This window comes from Priapulus caudatus, unplaced genomic scaffold, assembly GCF_000485595.1.
Source record: "Priapulus caudatus unplaced genomic scaffold, Priapulus_caudatus-5.0.1 Scaffold140, whole genome shotgun sequence".
NCBI classification, from domain to species: Eukaryota; Metazoa; Priapulida; class Priapulimorpha; order Priapulimorphida; family Priapulidae; genus Priapulus; species Priapulus caudatus.
In genome coordinates this window covers 51,233-59,487 of record NW_014577201.1, presented here as the reverse complement: position 1 = coordinate 59,487, position 8,255 = coordinate 51,233, and the positions used below count along the sequence as shown (strand labels likewise).

The 8,255-nt window shown below is 40.3% G+C and overlaps 1 long non-coding RNA gene across 1 annotated transcript; it reads right to left on the bottom strand.

Moving 5' to 3' along the window:
* Nucleotides 1-902: 902 nt before the first annotated feature.
* LOC106806080 lies at nucleotides 903-5,931 on the bottom strand. The gene is made up of 3 exons (XR_001393499.1): nucleotides 5,848-5,931; nucleotides 4,823-4,904; nucleotides 903-1,849 (listed from the first exon to the last, which is right to left on the bottom strand). It is a non-coding gene; the product is annotated as an uncharacterized LOC106806080 (long non-coding RNA).
* Between the last annotated feature and the right edge of the window lie 2,324 nt (nucleotides 5,932-8,255).

Genomic DNA, 8,255 nt, shown 5'->3' with positions numbered 1-8,255 from the left:
TCGCTCTCGCTCTCTCTCTCTCTTTCTCTCTCTCCTCTCTCTCTCTCTCTCTCTCTCTCCTCTCTCTCTCTTCTCTCTCTCTCTCTCTCTCTTTCTCTCTCTCTTGTGCGCGTGTGTGTTTGTGTGTGTGTTGCTCTGCCTTACACAGTCATCCAACAAACCCTTATTTATTGCTTATTGGTCTCTAACCTATACGACAACACCCACCCTGCTACGCCTAGGGAGGGATACGGGATTCTATTATAAAGATTTCCTACTATTTTTCAAGTAACCTGGAATCAATACAGCTGTCTCGTTAGCATTACTGCTGCACAGCCGGCTAGCCCTGTATCATCTAAAACCACGATACGTCTACCTCACTACCATTTATATACCGCGCTGCTATTTTAACTACTCTGATAACCCTACAACTCCCACGCTACCCGTTTAGACACGCTGCTGTCACTACAGTTACGCTGCATCGCACATCGTTATCCTACTATCCCCAGGGCTACCCTGCGACCCCCACCGTGCGTCATCGTGTATATATTGAAACGTCCACAGCAAATAATTAAGCATCAATATCGCTTCCGTCTTGTTGCGAAACAATAACTTGATTAGTGCGCACGCCAGATCTCGCCTCTCTCGGGAGATGTTCCGTGTTATTACATAATTTAATCACATTTGCCGGCTTGCTGTAATGACTTTTAATCATGGCCAGCTTGTTTGATGTGGTTACCTGGTTACAGTAAGCATGCGTATCGTTATTAATAAATAAATGTACATTGCTCTTGCAAAAACTCAAGAATTGTACAAAAACGGACTCTGATATTCACAGCTTCGTGTTATTGTTATGTCACGTTAATCACGTTGGTTCTAGAATATAATTAACGACAAAATACACATCGATGTCAGCCGCCATATTGTTGTTCCCACGTGACATTTTATTTTAAACTACAATAACATAATATGTCCTGTTTTATCTCAATGTGATAACATCTAAAGTATTCATCAAATGTAATATCACCTCAAATGTATCCAAGTCAAAAAAACTCACGTGCTTTACTTATATGTTAACATAGATATAATAATTATAAATTATGATGCGTAATATAGTATCACGTAACTAATCAACATAAACGTCACCTATATAATCTCCGAGCTGATGATTTGCAAATATATTCATCCACCTATTGTGCAAATTACCGGTGAAATTGCACCCATTGCTTCACGCAATACTTAACATGATAAACAAATATCACAATTACTGTACTACAGGAAGCAATATTCCATTATTTATTCGCTCGTTTTGCTAGGTTTCGCTTCACTTCTAGCTTACTGCAACTTTGTTGATATGTGAAGATGAAATGTGGTGTGTCCAGGCTATTTTAGAGTCATAGCATATGTACTAGATAAAATGGGATAAAAATTTGATTTCTTATTCGCGGTGGCGTGGTAACTGTAGCAGTTTTGTGGCAGCCACACTATTTTCTGACGTTTGCAAATATAGTCAATGTCTTGAACGTGCTAGAAAAATCGCTAGAGAAAGCATTTTGTATTTTAATCACAAATATTCTACACATATTAATAATATACACTGAATATACGGGACAAATATCATCTATAGACATTTACCATTAAGAATCATCTCGATATTATCATAGCCTCTGTAAAACGTACTTACATACATTCAGATATGTACGTCGGCACATATTCACACGCGCGCACGCAATTATCCACGCAGAGTTATAAACATATTTTATTATTTTCATATCGATGGTTGTAGTTTCAAGTCCTTCCTAGCTGTAATGTTCTATGCGGCTAGAAACCAACATCCTTCCATGTATGGGCGGCAGAGCTTCGCGAGGCTCTAGAAGTAAAAAAACACGAAATAGCGTTTAGATATTGATAATACCATCGTTGTTCATCCATTGACATGCACACATTATACGCGAATCATACGCCATGACCGCATGAGCCATTTTCTACGGAGTATGCTTAGTACCCTCATCGGCACATTTGTCGCTGCCGGTGACGTCACGTTTGTCGTCGTCGTCATCGTCATTGTGACGGGTTCGACGCCGTTAGTCTAAAGCACGGCGTCTCTACCTATATATTTTGCAGTCCGGCGCGAGTTATGACGCAAAATGACGACGGCAGCGACAACAGCAACAAGTGAGATGACGGCAACGACTGCGGCGACAACAGCAACAAGCGCGCGAGGACGGCAACGACGACGACGACGACGGCGAAGAAGAAGAAGAAAAAAGAAGCCTGTGACGACACCGACAGCGGAAACCCGTGACACGGCGACGACATTCGACGTCTACGTATCGCTCGAGGTGTCGTTTACATCTAGCATCATAATCAGCCGAAGGTGCTTTTCTGTAAATGAACTCGAAAGCAATCAAGAAACATGTAAGCTTCAGTGAGTACAGCAAAAAACGCATTAGAAACGTCAATATAGGCCTGCACGCGGTCGTTGATTTACCAATCTTCCTCCCCACCTGCCCCGCACGCCTGCCTCCAATTCATGTTAACCGCAGTGAATAATTCACGGGCAATCAATTAAAAATTAATCCGTTAGATTGATAACTTGTATGTCAGCAAAAGATTTGCTGCGGCCAGTAAAAATATTATTATTAATTAACTGCTTGCCAACTGGTAGCCAGTCTTGCTAGCATCTGCCCCATTAAACACGACTGTACCATTAGCCTAACAAGATATCGTTGGATGCAATCGGTGGCAAAAACTATAGCGTACATGACTTTTAATTTCGGTGCAAACGACGTGAAGGAACGATACGAACGAGTGAGTGAGAGCTTCGTGAAGGGGTCGGCATCGGAACGTTCGTGTTGGGGAGGAATATATTGGACGTAGGAGAGTTGTATGGCTCTGTAAATGAATATAGACAGAAATAGCTAACGTTACTAACGTTGCGGTATACGCTTTATTCCAACTTGTTCTTTTATTGTAACCGAGCAATAGATGCAGTTTCTATGGCATCACTCGACAAACGACATCTCTTCTTGGTTGAATAGATACACGTCCTGTGCGCATATTCTACTTTCGCGGGGCGAAGTATTTCATTTAGAATACCAACATAGATATGTACGTCACTATTCCACCCACGTAAGTCCATGTGATAGTGTAATGCTGAGATATCGTTTGTCTGTATGAAATTATTCGGGATCGGATTATGATAAACCTCCTAATCTCTGCTGCGAACGATTTGACATCGACATGCTAAATTACTGCCCATTACGCAAACAATAACCCCGACAATCCGCATTCTTATTGCAAACCAAACTAACTGAATGTCCTGCAAAGAAAGCATACCGAACGATGTTTAATGTCTTCAGTACAATTGTTGATCAGAGAATTTTTTGTCTGTGTTCTTACGTAATTATTATACATAATTATTACTACGCATATAAAACAGGCGCATCCAGGACCCATTGGGGCCTCAACCCAGCCCCGTATGACATCAGTGCATTCATACAGAGCTCTAAATAATTACAATAATAGTAAGGTTTACAAAAAACGTCGTCGCTATCACGTTTTTCCACGTGCAACCGCGATTTTCTCGTACATTTCACGATTTAATAAACGCTTTTTCGACACAAAGGCTTTAATAAGCATATAAAAAAATACAAATATATCAGTATCACTATTCGACATAGATGAATATGGAATATGTTCTATTTAACTGTTTGATACCGAACCACTGTGATGAATAGTGGTTATTACCTGAGATCAAAATCATGAAGCCCTCCAGAGAAGGTGGTTAATTATCTGCTGTGAAATCACCGCAATGAGCCTTGATGAGTTAACAGGTAAAAAATCTAGTCGCAAAGCATCCATCGAGTAATACATTGCGTGTTTTTGCACGTTTTCAATACAAACGCACTTAACTAGTAACAGATCTGACCGTGTTAAGAGCCGGTTAAGAAAAGCAACGACCCTTGCTTGCTATGAATTAAGAAAGGGAGCTACGGGCCAATCACTTGTTATATATCTCTGTCTATTAGATGTAACATTATATATATATATATATAATATATATATACGTATATATAATATTTCAATTGTTAACAACGTTAACCCAATTGTGAATTTACAGTCATTCAGCTACTGTACGAAAAAAAGTGGTTTGTGCACCGTGCACAACCGTGAGTAATGGCAACCTTTGTTGGATAAAAAATGTTATGCGTCACCAGTATGATATTGTATGCGTGTATATTCGTTTGAAGCTATTCAGAATTTTTTTTTAAATCTTGTTGAGAGAATTCTTGAAAGAATACGTTTGTGTGTTTTTTATTTTCGCATATGCGCTCGGACGGCTTAGACACTTTTCCATGGCGCGGGAAGTCTAAATTAATTTTTACTATACTGTCTCGTTACATTGAATGAATGACGTGTTATCTTCGCTCATGTAATTAATTTTGACGGCTAACGCAACTCACCTTCAGCTAATCACCACGAAGGATACCAAATTCCAGCTATACAGACCTTCAGTAGACAACCATAATTCTTTGTGTTAACACTGTATGCAGTGTATAGTATGTATAATCAATATTGGCTAGTATTGCAATCGCCTTAGGATATATATATATATATATATATCCTAACCGACCTTGTACTACGCATGCATACGTCCCAACAAGTCAGGAGAATTACGCAAGATCGCAAACAATAATTACCCTAATATTTATAATAGAAATTAAAATAATAATTCAATCGTAAAAGGTAAAATTAAAGTTATTGAACTAATTTTTAAAATATCATAATGATAGGTAAAATAAAGTTTGACTTCTTAAACAATTATTCCAATAGATAATACCTGGCTTTGCGCTCAATATCTAGCTCCTGTTGAACGCCAATTCTTGCCTTGCGCTCCATACCTAGCTCCTGCAGTAGCGTGTCTGCAAGTATCCCAAGTGCTTTGATTTACACATTAATACATACACGCACGTACGCACGCACACACATGCACAGGCAAACACACAAACGCGCGCGCGCACGCATACACCCATGTACGCACACTTACTGCTGTTTTAAAAATCGCTACAGTTTTTGTTAAAAAAGGAATATTCGGAAAGCGGAAAGCGGGATTTGAATGCGGAATATTGAGGAAGCAAATATAGCGAATGAAGCGATATATACGACGAGAAAGATCATATCGTAGATCATAATACAAACTATAGTGCCTTCTGGCAATGCTGCATTTCTAATTATGTGCGTACTAGTAAGATAAAATATTCTCTCCCTATATTTCCAGACTAGCAGCGAATCGAACAAAATGTTGACAAGCTCAAAAACTAATCACACTCGATATGGCGATATATTCATACACGACTAAGGAAGCGGCATACCAGAATACGCAACACGACACGGAAATTGACGGAACAATTTATGCAAACGAGTTTATATACATACGATAGGTAAACAATAATTATATGCGAAGTGCGCACAGTTGTTGCTAAAAACAGTAATGTAAAACCCAACATAGAAATACCTACTCTTGCGTTGGGTTATATTATTGTATCTAGATCGCTGTCTGTTGTTTGTATGATGGCGACATGCTGTAATCTCAATATTTAGTGTGGCATATATGTTCTTTGTAAATGTTTTCTCTATTTAATAGGAACAATTTTTATCAAAAAAATTGTTCTTGCACGCGTCATGTGTTTTTGAGCTGCGTATAACTATATCGCGTTATAGTTAAAGCAAATGCATTCCTAAATTGACGTAACAGACGAGTTAATTGGTTTTGCCAGAGACAATTTCTATTCTTATATAATCTCTACTACGTGTTTATAGGAAGTAAGTTTGGTTAGATGTTTTAGAATTATAATGACACCGTACCTCTGATCATCTGGAGTTGTTTAATCTCCTGACAAGCCATCTCAAGCCTTGCTTGAATCTGCACCAGTTCAGCTGAAAGAGAATATTTCGTCGTGAAGAGCATTTACAACTTATTAAAATATTCACAATTCATGTGTATGCGGTTAAAATATTTGTTACAACAGAGAAGAATTCAGTGCACGCTTTCTTGCGCAGCAATCCTATTCAAATCATTTACGAAATACGATTATATATGGATTTATACGCTCGTCTGTTTAACGTGAGATAATTTCGTAAACTACTTGATTCTAGTGGAGTATGAGTTCTCGGCTTGTTGTATACGCTATTCGAACAGTACTCGTGGGTTTCTATTATATACTTCAGACTCGTCCGAGTCTTGGCAACATGAGTCATAATATTGTAAAGTAGCAGCTGATAACCACACATCACGTGTGTGTGTGTGTGTGTGTGTGTGTGTGTGTGTGTGTGTGTGTGTGTGTGTGTGTGTGTGTGTGTGTGTGTGTGTGTGTGTGGTGGTGTGTGTGTGTGTGTGTGTGTGTGTGTGTGTGTGTGTGTGTGTGTGTGTTGTGTATATAGATATATATTTGTGTCGTGCGTGTGAATGTGCGCGTATGCGTGCGTGTATGGTGTTGCGTGCGTGTATGCGTTCACGCGCGTGTGTACGTGCGTGTGTGTGTCTGCGTTTCAAACGTAAAATTTTAATAAAAAATAAGTTTTATGCTTTAGAACGGATCCGTTTTTAACTTCAAGTGCTCGAGCTTCCAACAGACGGCAGTACCCGCACATGAACCAGTCGCAGTAATAATTACCGACATGCGATACTAGATTAAAAGAGAGCACACCTGCGACCATTATAATACAGTGCTACTGATGACTGCACATGCCCAACGCGCAAACCTGGCATGGTTGTAGGTTATTGCGTACAAGAAATCCATACAGACGTATAGTACCCGGCTGGGTAAATGCTGAGATATTAAATTAATATATACTCAATAAGAGAACTTGTGACACCACTCATTCAGAAAATATCGACATAATATGAGTTACCTATAGTCACACATATGTGTTATATCCCATATCGAGGTCAATAAAGACACTTATATATGTTGATGTATGTATGAAGCAATAGCACCTACATTTTAGCCATCACAAACAGTTTGTGGACCCAAACAATTCTTAGCCACCACAAACGCTTTGTGGAGCAAAAAAATTCTTAGCCACCACAAACAGTTTTGTGGACCTGAAAATTTCTTAGCCTTCAAAAACAGTTTGTGGACCCAAAAATTGTTTACCCACCACACAGTTTGTAAACCAAAAAAATTCTTAGCCACCACAAACAGTTTGTGGAACAAAAAATCCTTAGCTCGCTCTGGCTCAAAACTTCACAATACACAGGTACTTGATAGTTTGGACCGTCTCAAAAGTGTTTTGTAGGTCGCCTAACCAGATGTAGATCACCAGAAAGAGAGGGAGAGGATGCGCGGCTTGAGCAGCCTATGGCAGATGTGTTTTTGTTGAAACATACTTGAAGAGACAAGTTTTAGCATGACTCGTAGTCCATTAAAGAGCAACAGCGCGTCAATCAAATTTTTGACCGATGTTTTCGATATGTATTACCCTCAGCATCAAAATTACGAGGTCGTGAGCGTCAGACAATTTGTTTGTGGTGGCTGTCAGGAGCTCGGAATCTTCTACTGGTATAGGATGTCAGGAATTGTTCTTACATGAAAGACATACCGATGTTACGTTGCGGACCACTGCTAAAGAGGGTCAGGCCAACCTGGATCAACGTATCACAAGAGGTCAGCAGATGGAGAAATGGCTAGCATCAAGGGCGCGAATTTTGGGAACGTGAGAAAACAAGGAAACAATAGATATTCGCTAGACGCTGAGGAAGGTGGTTTGGGACGGTCATGTATTGAGGGATTGCTCGGACGCCGGGAAGAATAGATTGCCGTGAAAAAGATATACACGTTTGGCGGCGGTTCACAGAAAGAAATACTCCAATTTGTTCCGTAACAGCGATTTGAAATCGATATACTGACCACGATTGAAATGTTGTGGGAGGTGAGTGGAGCGTTGGGCAGGGTGCGTAGTGTGTGGTGGCGGTGGGGCGTTGCGCGTGGCAGCGTGTGCGTGCTGTTGTCGTGCCTGTGTCGAACTGGTTCGGTGGCGCTCGCAGTGTGGCGCGCGTGACGTGTGTGTGATACTCAGATTTCGCTGTATGGAATTGCCGGATTGTGTATAGAGTGTGTAGCTGTGCACAGCTGATACGTATGTCAGGCAGGCGATATGGTCAGGTGCCGACGTTTGATGGTTTGTGTGTGTGTGTGATGGACAGTGGCAGTGGCGGTGTGTTCTATTCGCTGCCAGAAGTGTGGACTTTTGAGAAAGGCACAGATTATGGC